The 11,163-nt window shown below is 30.9% G+C and overlaps 2 long non-coding RNA genes and 1 pseudogene across 5 annotated transcripts; 2 read left to right on the top strand and 1 right to left on the bottom strand.

The window, feature by feature from the left end:
* The first annotated feature begins 1,896 nt into the window (after positions 1 to 1,896).
* LOC146904082 (uncharacterized) lies at positions 1,897 to 4,848 on the top strand. The gene is made up of 2 exons (XR_015017699.1): positions 1,897 to 2,997; positions 3,128 to 4,848. It is a non-coding gene; the product is annotated as an uncharacterized LOC146904082 (long non-coding RNA).
* Positions 3,363 to 5,969, bottom strand: LOC146904081 (uncharacterized). 3 transcript variants are annotated; one of them, XR_015017701.1, is made up of 3 exons: positions 5,237 to 5,969; positions 3,707 to 4,643; positions 3,363 to 3,594 (listed from the first exon to the last, which is right to left on the bottom strand). It is a non-coding gene; the product is annotated as an uncharacterized LOC146904081 (long non-coding RNA). The 3 variants fall into 3 exon arrangements; XR_015017700.1 differs by lacking the exon at positions 5,237 to 5,969 and having other exon boundaries at positions 3,707 to 5,215; XR_015017702.1 differs by lacking the exon at positions 5,237 to 5,969 and having other exon boundaries at positions 4,359 to 5,215.
* Positions 5,970 to 8,052: 2,083 nt separating this feature from the next.
* LOC146904080 (zinc-finger homeodomain protein 8 pseudogene) lies at positions 8,053 to 9,629 on the top strand (annotated as a pseudogene). The gene has a single exon (XR_015017698.1). The product of XR_015017698.1 is annotated as a zinc-finger homeodomain protein 8 pseudogene (transcript).
* Positions 9,630 to 11,163: the final 1,534 nt, after the last annotated feature.

Raw genomic sequence — 11,163 nt, 5'->3', positions numbered from 1 at the left:
CATTTAGGTTGTGTTTCGATTGATGATTTATGAGGAGAATATTTATTATTATTATTTTTTTTAGACAAAAGGGAGAAATATAATAAATAAAAAGAAAGATACAGAGGTAGGCGGATTAGATATGACCCAAAATCAACTCAACCGGGAGTACATCGTGATAAAACATTAAAGTGAAACAACCCTAATCAATCTTAACAAAACGAACACTTCTCACGGGCGTAATCCAGTAAACCCGCGCACGAGCTCAAAACCAGGTTACAAAAAAGATGACGCGCGAGCGTCCGTAGGATAAAAAAGGGTTTTAGGTTGGCGAATGGATCGACCGCCAACACGGTAACAAGATTCACGTACCAGCAACCCCCTGAACAAAGTATAAAGCTCTTTTGAGCAACATTTCGAAAACAATCACAAAGACTGTGACGGATAAAGGACGGTACCAAAGTGGATGCAGACCTAATGCATCGAGACCTGCAGATCTTAACAGACCTGGAAGAATCAGAGAATCAAGCAAGGAACACCAACACAACCAGTTTCTCAAGAACGTGTTTGAACCCAGATCGAGTCAAAGTGTTGGTAACCAAACAACGCTTATGAGTTCACGAAACCAAAACCAAAGGCCACATCTGCAACCACCAAGCTCTGCACCAAACAAAACAATGTTTTAAATCACAGATAATATAAATATTGTATGATCATTTATCATGTTATTATTTTAATTTTTTATAAAAATATTAGTGTCCATAGTTTAAAAAAGAAAAATAAATCATCCTCTCAATTCTCCTCATAAACCTTTCATTCATACACACCCTGAAATAACAAATTAATCTATTCATCAAAATATATTTTATTAAACGACCATCAAAATAAATAATTTATATATATATATATATATATATATAGTTAGGATCTGTTGACACCAGGTGTCAATGGATTCGTTGACACCAAATCTCAACTGTCTATTTCATTTAATCAAAAGGCTCATATTTATTTACTTAAAATCTTACATGATCATTACTTCTTTGGATCTTTTCTTACCAAATTTTTGCATCACCCCATTTTTAGCTTAAGTGTTCTTTGTTATCTCTCTCCTCTTTCTTATTGTTGTCGGTCAGATTTCCCCTCTCTACCATCGATCAATGTTCCAAATAAAAATTATATCTTCTTCTCCTTCTCAATATATTTTAGGTAATGAATTTGGGAATTCTATTACTTAGGGATAGTTATGAAATTGGAATAAAATTTCAAAAACTCAATTGTCAATCTTGGATTCAATACCTTCCTCTCCATTTACAATTGTTTTCATCAATTTGGAATAAATATCCCTGAAACTGTATGAGTAATAAACCAAGAGGATGTGTGGCAGCGGAAGAAATTACAGCAAATTACTTTGGTGGAATTGGAGGAAATTACACCAAATTAATTGGAACATTAATTCGCAATAAATTGTCTCTGGAACCGTATGATTGTAACATAAATAATTGGAAAAAAAAAAAATAGCATGTGATTGATGTAAAAGATACTCATCAAATAGAGATGTGAAATAATATGAGCCTTTTGATTAAATGAGATAGACGGTTGAGATTTGGTGTCAACGAATTCGTTGACACCTGGTGTCAACGGATCCTAACTCATATATATATATATATATATATATATATATATATATATATGTCATTTAATAGTGTGTTATATTTTAAAAAATGACTAAACTATTTTTTTGAAGGATTAATCAATCGATATTTTTTTAAGAAATTAAATGACCATCTAAAAATAACTCACAAATAAAATACTTCCTTTTAATTGAAAAAATACTGAATTTTCATTTTGAACTCTTGGTGAAGCTGTAAATTAAGAGGAGTAATATTGTCTTGGTATAATTTTCAAGCCAAAACTAGTAATATACCCGTGCATCCGCACGGGTACAGGTTCGTCGTGGGCGAATTTGTGTAGTTTATACTTGACAATAAATATTTGTAAACAGTTGAAATGTATACAAATTAAACAAATTATTATTATTATTTCTTTTTTCAAAAAAATATATTATTATTTCTGTAATGTAGTATATAATTACTTTATGTTTTTTTTATCAATAAGAACATGTCTAATGTATAGTGACGATTTGACCAGTGTACAAAAATTATTTTAAAATTAATTATTAAAATTTATATCAATGACAACATGACCCGTGAATTACAAATACTTTAAGTTTTTTGTCAATGAGAACATCTCTCGTGTATAGTGACGACTCGTCCCGTATATAATTATTATTTTAAAATTTTTATTTTTTGAGTATAAAATAAACATTGAAAAAAAAATGTGACAAAATATAGACTTACCTTACACCTGCCATTGTAATTGTTAGACTTACCTTACACTTGCCATTTTTAAGATTATGAGTCAAAGCTACCAACAATAATTAATTAGACTTACCTTACAAAAAATAATTCAGAATTTTTGGACGTGATGTTGAATCAATTATTTTGTTATTTTGAATAAAAAAAAAAATACAATTCTTTTGTTATAAAAAAAAAAAAAAAAAACTTACCTTACACCTGCCATAATTAATTTCACAGATACTCATTTGATAATTTCTTTCTCTCTCCTCAACAAAATAATTTTGAGAAGCTCTCCTCCCCAACCAAAAGTTAGCCGCCGTAACAACATTGTTCATGTTCACAGCTTCCTTAGTCCATTCTGGCCGACTATGCACAAGTAACCCTCACAATCTTCATCTATTTTTTCTCATCTATCATTCTATTAAATTTATTTCCAGATCAAAAAATTTGTAAACATCTCAATCACCACTTTCCCGGCTAGATCTCAACCAACATAGACAATGTTTTGAAAAACCATCACCATTAAAAGAGTCTCCGTCATGTCCTCTACAGAACCAAACAAAGAAAATCATGAATCGAAATACCTTCGCCGGCGACCACCGCGACGGAATCTGAAGCCACCAGTGTTATGGTCTACAAATGGGTTGATGTATTAATCAAGGTCAAATTCTTTACATCTTATGTTACTTTTCACCTCTCTTACTTTCCCTTCTTCCATATCATTCACTTCATTTTTCTTCATCATTCTGCCTATTTCTTTTATTTCTGATCAGAAGTTTAATTTTATGCAGAGAAGGCAATTTCGAATTTCGGTTTAATATTAACAGCTGAGCATTTATTCTGGGTTTTCTGGTAAAAGAAAGTTATGATATTTCATTTATTTGTTATGGACTTTTTATTTGAACTTTATAAATAAATGCTTAAGCAGTCTGCGATTTAAGCAGTCTGCGATTTACCGTAGATCTTTTTATTTGTTATGGACTTTTTCTTACGTTCAAGGTAAGTAAAGAGATACACATGTAATCATATTTAAGCAGCACTTGCTGATCAAAAGCTTTTCATCTATGTTGAAATAATTAATATTACAACAGCTAAAGATACACATAAAACCTTGGCATCAACGATAACCATCTCCAAGTGCTCCCTCCCATCCTTAACAACAACCCATTTGTCTTTCACCCTCACAGTCAGCTTCCAGAAATCCTTCTTTGGGTTAATATCACCGATAAATTGAACTGGTCTTGCCATTGGGATTGCTCTGAGAACAAATAAGAAAAAAAAGTGTTATAAAAATCTTGTAGGATAGATAATACATAAGAAGCCAATAAAAATTATGTAGCAAAGTGTAAGGACTTAAAAGAAGGTTTTACATTATCTAAGTAAATTGTAAATGCAGATCTAGAAACAAAATTAGGATGGCCTAAAGAGCTCAATGGATGAGAGAAGTGGTTAGAAAAGGTAACTTAAATCCTTTTAGCTATTGTACGAAGGGTATGGGCAATGCAATGGTATGTGTAAATGCAAAAGCAATAAGTTATATGGTGTACAATGTGGGTATGGTACTATTTTAAGAGGGATAGTGTCAGAGAGAATGTTGGTAGTATTTGACCAATTAAAGTAAGATAAAAATTGTTATGGCATAAAAGATTTATAATGTTATAGGGGTTAATAATAATATTTAAATATTAGTGATGGTGATAACAATAATTTTGCCCATGTAGATGAGTGTGAATATACTAATATTAATATTTTAGTTATAGTGATGTCCATAACACTGTTATTGCGCATGCTGAACCTGTTTCCCATGAAGAATTGTTTATTGTTGGCACATAGCACAATTGTTAAGCATCTTTTTGTGCCATTATTTTAGTCTGTTAAGCAAACAATTAGTTAACACTACTCTCAGACGTGGAGACTCCACACCCACATATTTATTTATTTATTATTATTTTTTATGCCTTCAACTCACACCACATCTACAAACATTTCATTTTATTTTTCTCTCTCTTTTTCTTCACTTACCAGAGAAAGCTCTCTCTTCCCTTAAACAAACTCTAGCCGCCGCTCCTTCTCCTTCTATTTTCGGTGGCCGCGCGTCCACCAACATATGACTTTGGATGTCCATTACAACACTACCAATCTAATGATATCATCATTTACTTTCTTCTTCTGATTATTTTTTCGAAATCCTCATGGTTGACACCGTAGATCTGATACTTTGGTCTCATTCATTTTCTTTAGCAGCAGATCTGATACTTCATCATGTAAGCCCTCTTTTTGATCTTTTTCATCCCACCAAATCGCAGACTTCTTTCAAACATGCAACAACAACAACAACTTCAAATCAGAGTTTACATCTCTTGCTATCATACATGCAGCAAAACCAACAACAACAATCAAAAGATGAAGTTAGATGTGATTTTGTTGTATTTTCAACAGATGTAAGCATATTTTTTGTTGATTAGTGAAACTGTTTTTTCTTTTATAGATATCAATGGTAGCCTTTTAGTAATCCTTCTATGTGAACTTTGATTAGTAAAAGTTCCTTTTTTTGCATAATCATATAAAAAGAAACTATTTTGTTAATTAAAATTTATAACTTTTATTGTTAGCAACATAAACTTCGAACAGGTTATTGTTTGCATAATCATAATTTATTTTAGCAACATAAGGTTCGAACAGGTTATTGATAAAAAAATTGTTAGTAAATAAAAAATGTTAGTGAATAAAAACTTTTAGTAAATAAAAAAATGTTAGTAAATTAAAAAATGTTAGTAAATAAAAAATGTTAGTGGTACCTTGATGAGCTAATTTGTGAATGTTAGTAAATAAAAAATGTTAGTGAATAAAAACTTTTAGTAAATAAAAAAATGTTAGTAAATAAAAAATGTTAGTGGTACCTTGATGCCATAATTTGTGAATGATCTTTGTTGATCATTGGAAATTGATTTTTCCTGCAAAGAAATTGGTAACATAGTTTTTTTGCTGTTGTGGTATTCTCATTTTTACTTCTCAATGGTAATTGTTTTCTTTTTCTTTGCTGTTAGTAACAGAGAAAGAAACATTATTTGATTCTGTTGTATTTGCAATTATCAAGTATATATTATTTGTAAGTAGACATAGTAGAATAGAAGAACATAAATATATTTTGTATACCTTGAAGACAATTTGTTATTTTGATAATGTTACTGAATTTGCTCGCTATTTGTAAGCTGCTCACTATTTCCAGCATTTGCTCACCATTGAGAAAGAGACAGAGAAAATGAGAAGGAGAGATGAGAGGAATGAAGTGTTTTTTTGTAGAAAGAATGTAAGAGAGGGAATATAAAGTGAATGAATAAAATTTGAAATTTGAAATTTGAAAGTGAATGAATAAAATTTGAAATTTGAAATTTGAAATTTTGATAAAAGTGGGAAAGTTGAGTTTAGTTGCAAAATATCAAGTCTACCCTTGTGTTGATGACGTGGCAGAAGCTAAGAAGAAGGGATTAGGGCATAAGTGGGTTTTCCACATTATCTTGCAGCAAATTACCAGATTTACCCCAAAATTTGATACTTTGGCATTAAAAAGGGACAAGGGCATGGAAGGGTTTTCCACAACATATGATTTTCTTATATTAAGGGGGATATGTAAGGAATTGCATGTAATAATCTATCTATAAAACAAGGGGTTTATGAAAAGAAGGGAAAAAAGTAAAGAAGAAAAGAAAAGGGAATTGGGTTACATCCCCAAAATGAAAAACCTCAATGATTTTACTGTGAAAGCTGTCTCGTCCTTTCCTTTACTGCCAACTTGACAAATTAAGAGGGGTTACAGTCAATGGCCTCAGAATTGCAGGTCATACTAATTTCATGTTAACAAATCACACCATGAGTCAACTCAATAGTAGTAACCGAGTCATCATTTTTTTATTTTATATTCCCCATAAAAAACTTCTTCTTCAAGCAAATTAAGTCTACAGTTTCTACTGACTTGGTCCCTTGTGTTTTTGCTTATGCTAGCTTGAGTCAAAATCAAATTCCCTTGATGACATAAAAGATCATTGCTGTTGTAGCATAGTATTGCAACTTGCAAGAACTAATAATAGTGGTATGTAATTATAACCTATATAGTATAGTCATACTCCATTTCAATTTTAGGTCATACTCGTTTCAATTTTAGGTTATGATACGGTGTATAAGTCGGTAAGAAGAATAAGTATGTGTAAATTTGATTGGGGTTTTATCATTTGTGGAATTAGAGATCAATGCTTTTATGGTGAATCGACAACATTTAAAGCCACGTCAAACAAAGCGGTAAAATATAAGAAATCGTGTTATCTCAATCAACATGTTTTTATATGTTTTGCGTTTGACACTTTAGGTTTTTTAACACTAGAGGTTGTTGATCTTTTACATGTAGTTCAAATGGTCATCCATAAAAATGTCATGTTTCCTATGTTCATAAATATTGTGTGTTATGAAGATTGATTTTGACATGCAAAAAGAATTAGTAGCGCAACTTTAGTTTGTCTTTGATTTTACTTTTGAACAATAGTACGGGTGCGTTTGGTTTTAACTTTGGAGGATCAAAAATTGATTTTAGGTGTTTATTTGATTGATACTTTCTATGGTCACATTTTTTTTTTGGTAGTGGCCGGGGTTTAAACCTCGGACCTTCCATATTTTATGCATTGTCCCAACCAGCTGAGTTAAGCTCACGAGGACTTTCTATGGTCACATTTATAAATAAAAAAAAACTTTTATTTTTTTAAATTTATTAAATAAATGATGTATATGAAAATACAATATAGTCTAGATACGCTTATTTAATAAATTTGAAAACGTAAAACTTGCTTATAATTGTGACCGAAGGAAGTATGTATGACTCTTATTGAGTAATATTGATTTTATCGTTATTTGGGAGGACTAATTTAGCTTCTTTAAAAAAAATGATTTTATCGTTAAAATCGATTTTAATTTGAAGCTATAAACTCAAACTTTAAATTCTAGAATTGATTTTTCAATTTAAATTTATTATTCAATTCATTTCTTTTAAATGTATTTAAATACAAAAAACAATTTACCTTCAATTCATCTAAGGGAAATATTAATAAGTGCCCTTGGGGCATTTGTTATGAAACTAAATGTAGAAACTTTATTTCGAAAATTGTGTATTTGATTTATTGAAATACCAAAAAGTAACTTTTTTTAACATAAAATTTAACACTTATTTCTTTTTTGAATCCTTAACTAGTGCCTTAAGGGTACTCGTTAGCATGACCTTTCATTTAAACTCAATGTATGTCGTCTAAAAACCAAAGACACAAAAAGTTAATTAAAAAACTGATTTTGACAAATTTGAATGTTTTTTTTAGTAAGATTAATTTGTCAAAAAAAAAATTAGAATTTAGAGAGTTTTTCTCTAAAATTGATTTTACTTTTAAATTTATTGTTCTAGTCTTTTTAAGCGAATACAACCAAATCTAAATTAAATACATTCAATTTTCTTAAACATAATCAATTCAAGTCAAAATTAACTTGTGTCCCTATACTACCAAGCAAACTAAAACAATAAAAAGTATGGTGGTGTAAGCAAAATGAGTCAAATAAGAAAAAGGGATGTAAGCAAGAAGGCATATTTATTACTCACATCTAACCTCAAGTAGGGTCAAGAACTTAACCATAGATTAGAACCAAGGTTAAAAAACAAGTGGTTAAGAAGCACAACCACACATAACCCTCATTTTATTTCTCATTTTGCATCATCATCATATCACAAACCAAAAAACCATTCTCTCCTTCATCTCTCTCTCCCTTTTCCTTCTAACCCTTTTCTTCTTTTTAATTTTTTTCACTTTTTCCAAACCCCAAAACCAAAACCCCTTTCTTAATTTCTCAAAGATAAAACAGTGTCATCACTCATCACCAAACTTGAATTCATGGTGAGTGAGTGAGTATATATCCTATCCCATGCTACTACTTTCTCTCTAATCTCTAAACCTAACCCTATAGCATAAAAAGCTAACCTTGTCCCTTTTTCTTTTAACACATTTTTCTCCTTAAATTATTCTCTTATTATACACATAAAAAATCTTTTCTTCACCATAGATGTTAGAGCCATGGACATAACCTTAACCCCAACTCCAACACCAACACCACCACCAACATCAATAGCACCAACCATATTTACAACCTCAACAACAACCTTAACTAAATCACCAGAACAACAACATGAAACTGAAACACCCACAACAAAATTCCCAACCTCAACAACACCAAAAATCTCACCTTTTTCAAATGGTGTTCTCAAACGTTTCCACCACCACCACCACCACTTCAACCACCACAACAACACCAACAACCATCAACTCACCATAACCTACAAAGAATGTCTCAAAAACCATGCAGCAAACCTAGGTGGTCATGCCCTAGATGGTTGTGGTGAATTCATGACATCACCCACAGCAACACCAACCGACCCAACATCCTTAAAATGTGCTGCTTGTGGCTGCCACCGTAACTTCCACCGCCGTGAACCTGAAGAGCCACCACTTTCCACAACCACCCATGTCATTGAATATCAACCTCACCACCGTCATCAACCACTTCCACCACCACCCTTTTCCCACCGGAGCCCAAATTCCTCCTCACCACCACCGATCTCCTCCTCTTACTACCCCTCCGCCCCTCACATGCTTCTTGCTCTCTCCGCCGCCTTACCGGAAAACGTTGCAGCTCCAAACCAAACCATGTTGATGAATTCTCACTCTAACAATTCTAGAAAGCGTTTCAGGACAAAGTTTACACAAGATCAGAAAGATAAGATGCTGAAATTTGCTGAGAAAGTTGGGTGGAAGATGCAGAAAAAAGATGATGAATTTGTTCATGAGTTTTGTAATGAGATTGGTGTTGATCGTAGTGTTCTTAAGGTTTGGATGCATAACAACAAGAACACTTTAGCCAAACGAGAAAACCTTAACAACAATGAGAATATTAATGATGGTGTTAAGAGTTTTCAGCTACCTCTTGAAGATGAAGAACACAAGAATGTTGAGATTCATGGTCTTAATCACAATCATTATCAGAATGAAGGTGGAGTTGTTGGAGTAACTGTTCGTGCTAATGGTTCATCATCTTCTTCTTAATCTTTAATTAATGGAATAAATAAAGTAATTAGATAGATTTAAGTACTTATGTTACTTGGTTAATTAATTAGCTTTTTTTTTTTTAATTTTAATTTTAGTTTAATCAGTTTTATGCTATGAGATATTATGAATTATGAATGAGGAATTATGATCACCTTTGTTAACATTTTGGATATGATCAAGTTAAAGTAGTTTAGTTAATGTTATTTCTTTTTTGTGTGTTTTTATATGGTTGATTAATTAGTTATTAGTTAATTAATTAATTAAAATGGGTTTATTAATTAATTAAAATGGGTTTAATTTTAATTAATTAAAGTTGATGGTACTAGGAGTGTTAGTTCTTGGAATTGGTTACTGTTCTGAAATTTTTCTGATGTTGGCTTTTGCTTGTACGTGTGGAAATGTTTGGTATGATTTAATTTAATTTTCTCTGTTCATTGTTCAGTTTTATTTTGTTTGAAAGTGAAATATGAATATAGTAAACTTGGCAGTGTCATCATATTGTTGTTTTTGTTCTTTGAGTTTAGAGAAGAAAAATTTCTCTGCAGTTTTGTTTTCTCTCTTTAATTTTTCTCCCGTAAGAAATGGAATAGTGTATTTTTTATTTTTTTTTTTGCATTTTTTATATAAATTGTATTCGTGTCTGAGAGAAAGAGGCAGAAAGTGTTGCTGTTTGATCAGAAGTTTTATTTTGTTTTGTTTTATGGAAGGTGGTGAATTTGGTGGTGGTTTTATTCTATTTAATTCCTTTGGTACTGTGCTACTGTGCTCCATAAATCCAAGAATGAAATTTGATAAAAAGAAGAGACATAAATAAACAAACTATACTACCATAGTCTATAACGGGGTATATCAAATCTGTAAACTTTTTATAATTTGTATTACCAATTAGAGTATGATTTAGACAAGTGAATAGTTTATTAGTTTAATTAGTAAAAAATACAATAGTTTATTAGTTTGTGGGATGTCGATAAGGTTAATGAATCCAAAAGAAACTTTGATTATGGTTGTAATCTTTTCATCTAATAAAGCACTCATTTCTACGTTATCCAATCTTAAGACTAATTTTTTGTGAGACCAATATAACTTCCTTAGTTGCTTTAGTATTATATTCTTGAAGAATAATCTGTGGGCACTTTCCTTATCATGGAATGAAAGTAGATCTCTCTTTACTAAAATAATTTATTACTTTTTGACAAATAAAATTATTGTGTATATAGGATATTTACTAAAATCAGTGGGACATATAAGCAAATTAACACAAACACACTAACATAGAAAGAACAGAGGAGAGACTTTGTATTTTGAACTCTTATATTTCATTCATAAAACTTGATATGTCACAGTGGTACAAGCATGGCCTTTTATAGACAAAATACTAAGACTATTCTTAATGATTAAGCATACTTAGCTTCCAAGTAATTATACAAACATAAGACACCTAGTATTCATGTGTTGCTCTTTATACAACTCTTAATTGTTAAGTAAACTTAATGGACAAATACTAATAGCTAAGTATTAGTGTTCAATTCAGACTTTGCAACTTAAGTGGCAATCTTATCTCATAAGCCACATCATACTTCTAAAATCTTTTAGATTATGCTTGATTTAATTTTCTACCATTAAATTTCATTTATACTTTAAATTATTATGAATATGATAGATAGATTCTAGGGTTAAATATGTTTTTGATCCTTATA

This window comes from Medicago sativa, chromosome 7 (assembly GCF_051527215.1).
Source record: "Medicago sativa cultivar Bolivia chromosome 7, Bolivia_mono, whole genome shotgun sequence".
NCBI lineage: Eukaryota > Viridiplantae > Streptophyta > Magnoliopsida > Fabales > Fabaceae > Medicago > Medicago sativa.
Note: the sequence above shows the minus strand (reverse complement) of the source record. Positions and strands in the feature narration are given on the sequence as shown.